General features: G+C 37.1%; 1 long non-coding RNA gene across 1 annotated transcript; it reads right to left on the bottom strand.

Annotated features, from left to right (window-relative positions):
• Positions 1-2410: 2410 nt before the first annotated feature.
• LOC120776902 lies at positions 2411-2974 on the bottom strand. Its single transcript, XR_005705467.1, has 2 exons — positions 2836-2974; positions 2411-2764 (listed from the first exon to the last, which is right to left on the bottom strand). It is a non-coding gene; the product is annotated as an uncharacterized LOC120776902 (long non-coding RNA).
• Positions 2975-14443: the final 11469 nt, after the last annotated feature.

Genomic DNA, 14443 nt, shown 5'->3' with positions numbered 1-14443 from the left:
TACGGGGGAAAAAATAAAACACGTCATAAAATGGAACAAGAGCGAAAAAAAATTTAAATATTGGTTAAAACTGGGTTATATCAGATAACAGAACCTTAAAATGTTGGGCATATGTACGTATATGTATGTAATTTCCAGTAGTGGATCGTAATCAATGAAACATTCCATTTCGAATTTTTTGATGATACATTGTTTTGCATTTCAGGTGACGATATGTATTTGTGAATGCAGAAAAATGCCAAGATTTTGTCATATTGGTACATATAGGCGTGTTTTGAAATTAATATGGACTATAATGCTTGATCAATTTACGGTAGTAAAAGCTATAAATGAGACCGAACAAGGTGTATATCAAGGTATATCATAGTATTTCAAAATTGCTTAGTTTATGTCCCTATTACGTGTTTCAACCAAACCCCGTTTTGATTGAAGTTTTGAAATTCGGTATTATGGTTTTCAACTCTACCACACAAAAATGTCGGTTGAAGTGTTTTTAATTTTTTCTATTTTCTTTAAAATTTAAAACTATTTTAGTCAGTTGTAATTTAAAAATCCATTGAAAGGTTGAGCTCATGGAGTAAATCTAAAATTTGAAAATATTAAAAAAATAAGGAACCGTGGGAAGTGTTTCAAACATAAAGTTAAATCTTTGAAGCGTTTTGTTCCTCTTCAGTCGTTGGTATTTTATGACAGCGCACAAATATGGTGTTCATAATATGGGATTCTTTTGCTGGACTTTAATTCTCCAAATATTTCTGTATCTTGCATGAGTTTGTCAGAATCGTAGTTTCAGTGCTTCGTCGTTCTGGCTCACACCATCAATTCATCTAAGTTTTGGTCTGCCCTGCTTCTGTAATTTTAGCATTTGCCCAAGATAATTTGTTTTATATAGTTTTTGTTGCCTCGAATAATATGACCAGTTCATCATAGCCTATCTAATTTAATTGTTATATCCGGGTGCTTATAGAAAGTCTGTAGCTTGGGGCTATACTGCTTACTACATGATCCACCATCACTAACAGCCCCAAAAATTCTGCGCAACACCTTTCGTTCAAAGATTTCTAGCTTGTTTTCTTCCGGTTTGCGTAACGTCCAGGTTTCGCTGGCGTATATTAGTAAAGGAGCAGTGTGTGGTATACTGAAATTTTCAACGATCTATTGAGGGTGTGACGGCCAAAAATTATAGGAAGAATTCAAGCTTGTTTGCTGATCCGAAATGAACTTAATGATTTCATCTTACGAAATTGTCGGAACGAGGAAGCTGGTGGATGGTGTCGAAGAAATTTGGCCAATCTAAAATTATATGCCGCACGACTACGAGGTGGAGCCACCTTAAGTTTTGTCGAAGAAAATCCAGCATCTTAACTAGTTCGGGTTTGAACTCAAGGTACTGGGACCGGATAAGTAGAAGTTTAACCTGCTACATTGTAAAAACGAAGATGGTAAGAGTCACTCTAGAGTCGAGAGGCAATTTGAGCTCTTCTTCTACTATAGATGATGGATTGACTCCAAGTACGCCATTCACTGTCTTCTATAGCTTCACAGCAAATGGCATTCAGTGCTTGTTTAAAGTCGATAATGATGTACCATGACGTCGGCGTAATCAAAGAATATTCTCTTGATACTCCTAGAAAGCGGCACCGTCGTTCCAATGATTGTAGCTGTTTGATGGTAGACATCAAGAGGCATCGTATTGTACGGAGTGCTGTGTTCTGCCAGCTGACCGAAACGCTGCTACGCAATTAATTTGGTAGTTAAATTTTAATACGAAAAGAAAAGAGGAAGGTGAAAGTTAGGGGTGTTGTGGAATCTAAGAAGGACTTTCTTAGTTGTAAGAATTGCAAACTCAATTCGATTTTCAATTGCGTCACAGAATCTGATTGTATTCTGGTAGATATTAGGAGATCACAGTAATCCACTTGATGCCCCAGGAGAAACGTAAGTGAAATTTACGAGCATACAAGGTATACATATATTCACGTGATTACCTTACATATTTGTATCACATTATCGACTGAATATAGACGCATTTGTTGTGATGTTAAATTACATACTTTTATTGCGTTTTGTAAATCCCCTTAAAATATGTTTTCTGCTATAGAAATTAAGATAAGTTAATTCGTAACCATAAAATAAATTACTTTCTTAACTTACATTTTAAATCTGCCAGTGACTATCTTCTTGCTATGTTTTTGATAAAAAAATCGAGAAATTAAAATAAAAATAAGTATAATGTATAATATTTTTCATTAATTATAAAATCCACGTTCAATGTATGTACAATTGATATATATGTAATTATGCTCTGTAAGGTTTATTACACCTTTTTATTCAGTTATTTGTGTATTAATATAAACAACTTTGAACACCCCAGTACATGTGCTAAAATTAAGTTTGTTTACAGCAGTTATTAGTGTACACTCACACATTTTATTATGCTAAGAATTTCTGATGACCTTCATTCGTGGAATACATATATACGTATGTGTCAATATAAATTACAACAGGAACCGCAGTTTAAATATAGTTAAAATAAATATTTGCTTTATTGACGTCTAACGTCTATATAATTAAAATAATTAATCCAGTTATTTAGGTTTCCACGAATATGTTTGTATTTAATGCAGATTTGGTTCATCTAAATATAAATGTATTAAATAAAGACATTCAAATAAGTAAAATACCAATGTGGATTTATTTAGATTAACTATTATAATATGTCCCGAAAAACTCGCCATTCCTTCACATATAAATAAAATTAAACCTGAAATTTAAAAGTGATTTCAATGTTTATAGGCAAATAATAGTTTAACAATAGGAGAGCAATATTCATACCTGCATAAGGCCTGAGGCAGCGATGATATAATTGGACCATATCCTTGAGAATTGTCATAGAGTTCGAATAAGGGTGCCGCTACAAGCTTGTAATTTTTTGGAACAGCAAATAAAGCTAAACAATGATAGACAAAAGGAAATATAATTAAAATCAATTTATATATGTTAATATTTAACAATATATGTACATATATGCAATATACTGTTTGGAATATACATATATGTGTGTACGTAGAAATGAGAAAAAATTTAGTGATATTCTCTATTATACCGAGAGCATTTAGAGTTAAAAAGAACGACAGTAAAAATATTATTGGTTCGTTAGGAAAAATTCTTTTAACTAATCTTGTATAAAAAAAATAATGTAATGTATTAACATTATGTATGATTATATTCCATACAGAAGAGTAGTGCCAACGAAGCAATTGGAAAAACTTATGCAAACTGTATATGAACCTTGTAACTCTTTGAATTTTGATAAAAAGGGGAAAAACAAAAAATGCCTATCCTTTTCTTGGGAGTAGTGACTTTATTTATAATATCGACAAAATAAATTAGGCTAAGCAGCTTTAGAACATATGTATGAAAAAAACTAACAAACGCTTTCAGCTCAAGTAAAACCTCAACTTCGTGAATGATGCTGACAGAAAGGTGACTATGGTGACTATGAGAAGAGGCTCCTTGAAAATATTCTCAAATTTGGAATGTATATACATATAGGTAGTATATTGCAAACTCGTGAAATAAATAATTTTGGTAATGCGCACACCATAAATTTCCGGGAACGGTGAAAACTACTGAAATATCGATAACTCGTTAAGAAAAAGTTAAGTCGTCCTCTGTCGCGGACTAATTCAACTGTAAGCTGTCGTAATCTCTAATTCTAGCCAAAAAAAGCAGGTTTGATAACAGAGGATCAGTCTAGCTTTGTCACTGACAAATGCAAGATTAGTGGGGCAAAAAAAGTGTTGGAGTTAAGCTCCAAAACACCGAAAGTATTGACTCTGTACATGGGCTGTATTTTGACGGCTGCAAAGACAATACACTTACACAAATCAGCGAAGGTGAAAAGTACTACCGCGACACTGTCAAAGAGGAACATATTTCTCTTATAGCGGAACCAATTTGTCATTACTTTCGCCACGTCACCTCTCCTTCCGGTTCAGCTGAGGATGAGACGCAAGCTATTATGATGTGGAACATCTAGAAGTTGTCGGTGCTGATGGCACCAACACGAGCTCAGGTTGGAAAGTTGGAATCATTCGGAAATTAGAAGAAAGAATAGGTAGGCCATTACAGTGAGTTGTTTGTCTTCTACATTTCAACGAACTTCCATTTCGTGCTCTTTTCGAACACATAGATGGTGTCTCAAAGAGTCCAAATACATTCTCTGGCGACATAGGTAAACTGCTCCCTGATTGTGAGAAGTTGCCTGTTGTCAAATTTGAAAGTTTTCCATCCTGCCAATTACCTTCTGAGGTTATTAAGCCGACCCAACTTAGCACAGACCAAGCTTCTTCTTCTTAATCGGCGTAGACACCGCTTACGCGATTAAAGCCGAATTAACAACAGCGCGCCAGTCGTTTCTCCTTTTCGCTACGTGGAGCCAATTGGACATTCCAAGCGTCGCCAGGTCCTTCTCCACTTGGTCCTTCCAACGGAGTGAAGGTCTTTGTCTTCCTCTTCCTCTTCCCCCGGCGGGTACAGCGTCGAATACTTTCAGAGCTGGAGTGTTTTCATTCATTCGGACAACATGACCTAACCAGCGTAGCCGCTGTCTTTTAATTCGCTGAACTATGTCAATGTTGTCGTATATCTCGTACAGCTCATCGTTCCATCGATGGGAGGATGGAGTTATGAGTAGAAGTTCACGCAAGTGAGGAAAGTTCCCTGATCGCCATTCACTTGGGAGTGGCCAGAAACGATGCTTTTACACATGACTCAAGCAGCTCACTACTTCCGGTCTTTGACCAAGTATCCTCTGGTTAGCCTAAGAACATCCGTTCGAAGGCGAGCTAAAGTGAGAAGGCGAAACATCCCCTGCATACTGTTGTGCGCTGAGTTTGGGACCCGCCACGTAAAAAGCCTACCCCAATGAAAAATTACAAACAGCCTCGGATGAGAAACCCCTCTTTTGATGACGACCATGGCAAACGAAATAAGGACTACGATTTGAGGGCATACACCTGGAATGTCCGGTCCCTTAATTGGGAAGGTGCCGCTGCCCAGCTGGTTGATGTCATCGTGAAAATAAAGGCTGACATCATGCGATGGACGGGACAAGGACAGAGACGAGTAGTTCCTTGTGGCATTTACTACAGTGGCCATATAAAGGAGCGCAAGTTTGGTGTGGGATTCGTGGTGGGAGAGAGACTCCGTCGCCGAGTACTATCATTCACTCCGGTGAATGAACGTCTAGCCATAATCCGCATCAAAGCGAGGTTCTTCAACATATCGCTTATCTGCGCCCACGCCCCGACGGATGAGAAGGACGATGTGACCAAAGGTGCTTGGAACGCACTTATGACGCTGCTCCCGCCACGATGTCAAAATCGTGCGTGGCGACTTTAACGCCAGGGTGGGCAAAGAAGGTATCTTTGGCACTACGGTCGGTAAATTCAGCTTCCACGAGAAAACATCCCCAAATGGGTTGAGGCTGATCGACTTCGCCGGGGCCCGAGGTATGGTTATCTGTAGTACTAGATTCCAGCACAAAAAGATTCATCAAGCTACCTGGCTGTCTCCGGATCGATAAACTACCAACCAGATCGATCATGTTGTGATAGACGGAAGACACGTCTCCAGTGTTTTAGATGTGCGTGCGCTCCGAGGTCTTAACATCGACTCGGACCACTATCTTGTTGCAGCTAAGATTCGCACCCGCCTCTGTGCAGCAAAAAACGCGCGCCACCAAACGCAAGGAAGGTTCTACGTCGAGAAGCTGCAATCACAACAGACAGCCGAACGATTTTCTACTCGGCTTGCACTCCTGCTCTCTGAGAGCACTCGTCAACAACTCGGTATAAGGGAACTGTGGGACGGCATTTCAAACTCCTTACGTACAGCTGCAACCGAAACCATTGATTTTCGGAAAGTGCAAAAGAACAGCTGGTACGACGAGGAGTGCCGTGTCGCAACGGAGAAAAACAGGCTGCCTACCTCGCAACGTTACGATCGACCACATTACGTGCGGGATGGGATAGATACCGAGAGTTGAAGATGGAAGCGAGACGCATTTGCAGACAGAAGAAAAAAAGAAGGAAGCCGAAATGCGTGAGTACGAAGAGCTTGATAAGCTGGCTGACAGGGTAATGCTCGAAAATTCTACGAAAATGCAGCGGCTTACAGAAGGTTTCAAGACCGGAGCATACTCTTGTAGAACCCCCAAAAGGTGATCTAGTGACCGATGCCCAGAGCATAAAGTTAAATTATGGAGGGAACACTTCTCCAGCCTTCTAAATGGCAGTGAACGCACAACACCAGGAGAAGGAGAACCCGATTCCCCAATCGATGACGATGGAGCAGACGTCCCATTACCCGACCATGAAGAAGTTAGAATAGCAATTGCCCGCCTGAAGAACAACAAAGCGGCAGGGGCCGACGGATTACCGGCCGAGCTATTCAAACACGGCGGCGAAGAACTGATAGGGAGCATGCATGAGCTTCTTTGTAAAATATGGTCCGACGAAAGCATGCCCAACGATTGGAATTTAAGTGTTCTATGCCCAATCCATAAAAAAAGAGACCCCACAATCTGCGCCAACTACCGTGGGATTAGCCTCCTCAACATCGCATATAAGGTTCTATCGAGCGTATTGTGTGAAATATTAAAGCCCATCGTCAACAAACTGATTGGACCTTATCAGTGTGGCTTTTAGACCTGGCAAATCAACAACCGACCAGTATTCACCATGCGTCAAATTTTGAAAAAGACCCGCGAAGGGAGAATCGACACACACCACCTCTTCGTCGATTTCAAAGCTGCTTTCGACAGCACGAAAGGGACCTGCCTTTATGCCGCGATGTCTGAATTTGGTATCCCCGCAAAACTAATACGGCTGTGTAAACTGACATTGAGCAACACCAAAAGCTCCGTCAGGATCGGGAAAGACCTCTCCGAGCCAGTCGATACCAAACGAGGTTTCAGACAAGGCGACTACCTATCGTGCGACTTTTTCAACCTGCTTCTGGAGAAAATAGTTCGAGCTGCAGAACTTAATAGAGAAGGTACCATCTTCTATAAGAGTGTACAGCTGCTGGCGTATGCCGATGATATTGATATCATCGGCCTCAACACTTGCGCCGTTAGTTCTGCTTTCTCCAGGCTGGACAAGGAAGCACAGAAAATGGGTCTGGCAGTGAACGAGGGCAAGACGAAATATCTCCTGTCATCAAACAAACAGTCGTCGCACTCGCGACTTGGCCCTCACGTCACTGTTGACAGTCATAACTTTGAAGTTGTAGATAATTTCGTCTACTTAGGAACCAGTATTAACACCACGAACAATGTCAGCCTGGAAATCCAACGCAGGATTGCTCTTGCCAACAGGTGCTACTTCGGACTGAGTAGGCAATTGAAAAGTAAAGTCCTCTCTCGACGAACAAAAACTAAACTCTATAAGTCCCTCATAATTCCCGTCCTGCTGTATGGTGCAGAGGCTTGGGCGATGACAGCAACCGATGAGTCGACGTTACGAGTTTTCGAGAGAAAAATTCTGCGAAAGATTTATGGTCCTTTGCGCATTGGCCACGGCGAATATCGCATTCGATGGAACGATGAGCTGTACGAGATATACGACGACATTGACATAGTTCAGCGAATTAAAAGACAGCGGCTACGCTGGCTGGGTCATGTTGTCCAGATAGAAGAAAGCACTCCAGCTCTGAAAGTATTCGACGCAGTACCCGCCGGGTGAAGCAGAGGAGAGAGGAAGACCTCACTCCGTTGGAAGGACCAAGTGGAGAAGGACCTGGCTTCGCTTGGAATATCCAATTGGCGCCACGTAGCGAAAAGAAGAAACGACTGGCTCGCTGTTGTTAACTCGGCTATAATCGCGTAAGCGATGTCTACGCCAATTAAGAAGAAGAAGATTTTTTTAAATTTTCGAAGGTTATTGTAAGCAAAATAACGTACTAAAATTTCGTTGTGGTCGTATGTACAAATACTGCAAGAATAAACATTTATTTGGTTAGGGCGTTGTGTTTTTCTAACAAACTTCAATTTGTATAAAATGTGTATTAATAGCACATGAGACAGGAATATCAATTGGTATTTTTGCCATTTGCATATGTATTGTTAAACTTTTGTATGGTAAAAGTAAGTAAATAAATAAAGTTGTTTAGATTAAAATAATTTTTTTTAAAGAGTTCATTAAAGAAAATTAAAGAATTTAATAATGCGATTGCCTTGATATATTTCTATATATGTGTGTATAGTAAGTCAAGTGCACGTAATACATTTTAAATAGTAAGCGGAGCAGATCCACTTACATTGATTTTGTGTTGTGCATAGAAAGAGTGTTTTTGCTCATCGTTATTGAGCCAATAGCCATATTCGGAAAACTATTACTAAGCACATATTTATAATATAAGCTTACGAACAATTGCCTGATGGTCATAACTTTAAGAGTTCTTTCGCAGAAATAATCATTGTTGAACTTCTGTTATCGATCGAAAAATATCGTAGCTTTCATTTTTATTTTTTGTGGTTCCTCGTATACCAAAATAACGGTTTCTTTCAACGTAGCTAAAAAAAATAAATTTTAAAATTGATTTTCTGAAATGCGTTCTAAGTTATAATTATTATTATGAATATTTAGCTAATTTCACTTTTAATTAAATATTCAATTCAATGTCTGAATTAAATTCGCAAGACCTTAAATAGAATAATAATAAAAGTTTTACATATATTTAACATGCGTATGTATATATACTTGTATAATCTGAACGTCTGCTGCAGAATTATATATTTATATTATTGTCACATAATTTTCCTGCAATGCCTCAGATCTCACACATCGTTAAGTAACTACAGCGTAGTTATATTCCTAACGAATGCTTCACATATTACTTACCATACAAGAAGCCCATACTCTTTATACTACTAAGTGAATAAAAAGTAGTTGTCACTTACTCAAGTTTTTAATATTGAATGCTATTATAATTAATATTTGCCTTTAGAGTAAAAATTTCTGGAGAGAGAATTCCAAGGGTAAACAGGTAGAAATATACTACATGAAATGTGCGAACATATATTGCTGCACTCACATGAGTAAAATGTATTTGGGGCAAATAAAAAATTACACTTTAGGGAGTGCTTTAACTCCTTGCTTCCGTGGCGCTTGTAACCACTTGAACACACACACACACAAACATACAAGGTGCTTTCCAAAGCAAACAGGACTTTTTGAATCTAGCGCCCCCGTGGTGGCGCCATCCATATGTCGAATCTTTATTTATCTTTATCGATTGTCCAGTGAGAATATCATGACATTTCTAAATTGGAAGTGAAGTTATTGCATTTTAAGTGTCAGTATATTTGTTTAATCGGTGCGAAAAGAGCCAACATTAAATTTTGTTTTAAAATTGGTAAATTTTTACTGAAACGTTTCAATTGATGAAACAAGTTTATGGCGATGATTGCCTATCCCGAAGCAGAGTGCACGAGTGTTTTCAACGTTTTCAAAGGGGTCGTGAATTTCCATCGAAACTGCGCGTGAATTCATCAAAAATCAGCCGAAATCATCATTGAAATTCATGGAAATGGAATTAAACATCTCCAAAACATCGATCGATGAAAGTAAATTTTTGTATTTTGTATTTTTGGCATAAAAGGTCGACAAATTGTGTGGCGTAAATCAGGAACTGCCCTTGAAAAACCAAATCTTGTTGGTACAGTGAAACACGGTGAGGGTGGAATTATGGTGTGGAGTTGCATGGCGGCTGGTGGTGTGGGTCAGCTTGAATTTTTTAAATCCACAATAGATAAATGGGGTTACTTGACCATTCTAAAAAATAATTTGAAACAAAGGGCAGAGAATCTTGGATTATCTTCGACGTTTTGGTTCCAACAAGATAATAATCCGAAACATACTGCTGAAATTGTTAAACTTTGGCTCTTATACAATGCTCCTAAACAGCTTAAAACGCCCCCTCAATCACCTGACCTCAATTCTATTGCGCATCTATGGGATCTGTTAGAAAAAAGAATTCGTCAGCATACGATAACAAGTAAAGAGGCTTTACGAAGTGTTTTGCATGCAGAATTGTCCCGGATTACAGCTGAGGAAACAGATAAGTTGGTAAAATCAATGCCAGATCGATTGCGTAAGGTTTTAAGACAACGTGGCTATCCAACAAAATATTGAACTTATTATTTTTATCATTCTCAATGCTTTTATAACTAATTTTAAAGCTGAACGCAGACTTTATGGTGCCTATATTTACTTGTTGTTACACTAAAATCCCGTTATCTCAAAAATGAAAATAGGAATCTACATTTTTGTTTTGTTTATTTTTAACTGAAGAATATAAGGAAGAAATACGTGTAAAAAATTTAAACAGAATTATCTATTAATATTGTATTTTTACTTCTCTTAAAAATATGTGTCCTTAGAACGCAGACTTTATGGGCTATGTGTATATCAATACAATGGTTATCAGAGTTATGTCCTTCTCTATTCCCCTATGCTTGTATATTTTAAGTTCTACCAAGGGACACGTTGTTAAGGATAATTGCGTAGTTGATATAAAAATTCGGTGTAAAGTCAATGTGAGAAATATAAAAATGGGGATTTTAAGAAAATAAATTGAATCAAAAGGTCAAAAGGTGTAAAAATGTTATAAATAAATTTTATTTTCTCCAATTATGAATATTTATTTATATATATTGCTAACCCAAAAGTAATCAGATGACTTCTACTTGGAAATGTATGGGTAGGTAGATAGGTAGAGTTGTTGTCTAACGAGGCACCTAGGCTTTAGGTGGCCAATTGTGATACGACTGGCAGTCAGAACACTTCACTATATTATCTCTTCTCTGAACCCGCTGATGGTTCTGTAGGAAGTTCAGCAGTATGAAAAGTTTTATCTCTGCTTCCGAGACGCCATCAAAAAACCTTCGACCGATAGTTGCGATTACATTCCTTATCAAAGCATTATAGTATACTCGGATAGAAGATGTTTTATAGTTATAGTATAGTTTTTTTTCCTAGTCTACTCGCATGTCTGCCAATTTGACAGTGACCTGTTAGCACTGTTGAGCAATATACAAGTTGAGATCCACATGGGCGCTATTTTACAACATGTTTGTGTAGGTAAATTTTATGTTTATTTGATATTAATTTTATAAATAATATAGCTATCGAAGTTTTAGACATAATGTTATCACATCGGCTTTAAAGGCCTAAAATGTTTTGCTAAATATTGATCTAATAATATGTATTAGCAGGAGTGACTTCACATTATTTAATAAGGTGCTGATAAAGACACAAGGCTTTTGAAAATATTGGAGTGGAACTTCAAAATTCAAAAGAGACGTTTAATGTATAAAGCAGGGTCATGTAGATGTTTTTATTCTCTTGAACATTGCAAAAACTAGGAATGGCATAAAATAAGTAAGTTATTTTGGTGACCGTATGTGATTTTTTGATCATAGAGCAAAAATGAATCTCAGTGATCCTCATAAATTCACGATACACAAGCAAACTAGAAAAAGAATTTTTATATAATTATTCTTATACCCTGAACAGGGTATATTAAGTTGCTCACGAAGTTTGTAACACCTAGTAGGAAGCAACGGAGACCCTATAAAGTATATATATAAATGATCAGTATGTTGAGCTGAGTCGATTTAGCCATGTCCGTCCGTCCGTCTGTCTGTATATATACGAACTAGTCCGTCAGTTTTTAAGATATCGCTTGGAAATTTGGCAAACATCATTTTCTCTTAAAGAAGCTGCTCATTTGTTGGAATGGCCGATATCGAACCACTATAACATATAGCTGCCATATAAACCGAACGATCGGAATCAAGTTCTTGTATGGAAAAACTTTTCACATTTGACAAGATATATTCACGAAATTTGGGTATAGATTATTTTCTAAAGGCAACAATGTAATATCGAAGAAATTGTTCAGATCCGTTGCTATATAGCATAGCTATCATACAAGCTGAATGATCGGAATGAAATGCTTACGGAAACTTCCGCATTTGACGATATATCTTCACGAAATTTGAAAGAAATGAAGGGTATATTGGGTTCGGTGCGGCCAGGATTAGATTTTCTCTTGTTTAAAGTTATTTTAATAACGTTTTAGATGTAACTAATGACGGCAAAAATATATTCTAATCACAAACTCTGTGTTATTTATTGCTATGGCTCTTTCATCTATCTTTAAACCATTTACATTCTCTAATGTTGGTGGGAGTCTCGCTGCAGCAGTTTAGCAGTTTTTAGCTCTTCTTATTTTTCTACATTTTTACATTTAAAGTATTTTCATACTTCAGTGATGGTATCTCCGTTGAAGTTCATGGAAAACCTGCAACGGGCACAAATATAAGTAGCGTTTATTATTTGTATATCTTTTTGGTCTTATTTCGTACCACAAAATGATTTACATTTGACACTTTGTGGTAACAGCCTTCTTGCTTGTTAATTTTTTAACTTTTTTACTTTTCATTTAGTAGTTGTTACCAAATTAGCGTCTTTCTATTTTTTGCTGGTTCTCAATTTTAAGCCATTTTATCATTGAACCAATTTTCGTTATATCAGTAATGAGGAATCAGTTAACTTATCAATAACCACTTTAAAGTGAAATAATCTTACGCCATTCTGCAAATGGCTAATAAATTTTTCATCCATGTTTTAACTTCTTTTGAATTTAATTTACGGTCCTGTTCATCTCCGTAAAAAAAAATTCCCTAAATATAATTTTTCGTACATATGAACTTGAAGATAAACTAGATTTGTTAAAGCTATAACAACTCATAAATTATGTGTTATCAGATCTATAAGAAATAATTAAAAAAATAAAGTGTATTTTTATTCCCGACGCTTTTCCACTCTACATCATACTTGTCATAATGTTATTATTGCTGATAACCGAAACGTTAACAAAATAATAAGTTGTAGTTAGCCAATAATAGCAAAGAATACGCAAGCAAAGGATAAGGACCGAATATGTATGTACTGAGAACCTTTATTAATAAACCTAACGCTTTAATAAACACCAAATATTACAAATGCTATTTACGAAAGAATGCTGGAGACACCACATAGTGGCAAGAAATAAAGGAAATACATACAAACTCTGAGTAAAGTATCTGATGGTAAAAAATACAAGTAATAACCAGTAGGAAAGGGCTATGTTCGGTTGCAACCGAACATGTTATAACACTTGCAACTTGCTTAGTCCTGGTAGGTAAAACAGGATAGTACCTTCAGGTAGTTGGGTTATATGGAGTATAGGTCGTGCTTTCACCCGATTTTATTCATTCTAAGCACAAATATGCACCATTGGCAGAAATTCACGATCTCTCAATTTTATTGTGATAACTCACATATTGGCCGATATATGCAGCATAAAGTCACACACGGAAGTTCGAAAGCCTCTATATTTGATATGTGGGGATAGGGGAAGTATTGATCCGTTTGACCCATTTGTAGCACAAAACGTATTAACTTTGGATTAAAAGTCAAGTGGTACTGGATCAAATGTCCGGTATCAAAGGGCTTAAACACGTACAAAGTTTTTTGCCACGCCCTTCGTCCAATTTGATATTGGCCACATTATAGTCTCAAGATATTTTATTTCACTCCTGTGCGAGGGCGCTACCCCCCCTCCCCCCCATTATAGCTTCTTTATCAAACTATTTTGGGAACGTCTTTTTATCATGAAAGAACACGCATACTACAAGTAAATTCCATCAAGATATTCACTTGACTCAAGCATAGCTTGCATGGATGATTTGACGGACGAGCGGGCCAGACAGGCAGCCCCTCCTGAGTTCAACTAGTCTGTCATTTATAATCACTTTGCACATAAAACATACATATATAAATATCTCGATCGAACCGAAAATTCTTAACGTAAAAAAATTTTGCGTTTAAACAAGTCAGTTTGGAAAGCTCTGTTAATCTAATCTTGCTAAAAATATTTTTATGAATGAATTAAGTTATTTATAAAAGTAAGTCCCTCAATTAATGCTAATTAAGACATCCTGTATCGATAATATTATTAAGATAATTTTTTCCAGACAGGAAAGAATCGGAATAGGTGCGAAGAGAAGCATAACTGCGTTTTGTTCCTGTATTAAATTTAAGGTCACAATAATTTTATTTTATACTCTCAGTATTTTTGTTTGACTTCTTTTTGTACCTACTTCTTCTTTCTTTGTTTTTCAGTGGCACTAACACGTTCAGCAACTTAATTTACCCAAATGCAGGTAAATAAAATAGCAGGTGAATTTCTCCACTAAAAATCAGACGGAATAATGTTTAGTATTCAAATGCCATAAAGTAATCAGTGGAATAGGAGAATAGAGATATCAACTGTAGAAAATTCAAGATACATAGAAGCGGAGTGAAAGACCAAGAAATATACAATG

Source organism: Bactrocera tryoni, chromosome 5 (assembly GCF_016617805.1).
Source record: "Bactrocera tryoni isolate S06 chromosome 5, CSIRO_BtryS06_freeze2, whole genome shotgun sequence".
In the NCBI taxonomy this organism is placed as follows: Eukaryota; Metazoa; Arthropoda; class Insecta; order Diptera; family Tephritidae; genus Bactrocera; species Bactrocera tryoni.
The sequence above is the reverse complement of the archived record's forward strand: the minus strand, read 5'-3'. Positions and strand labels throughout refer to the sequence as shown.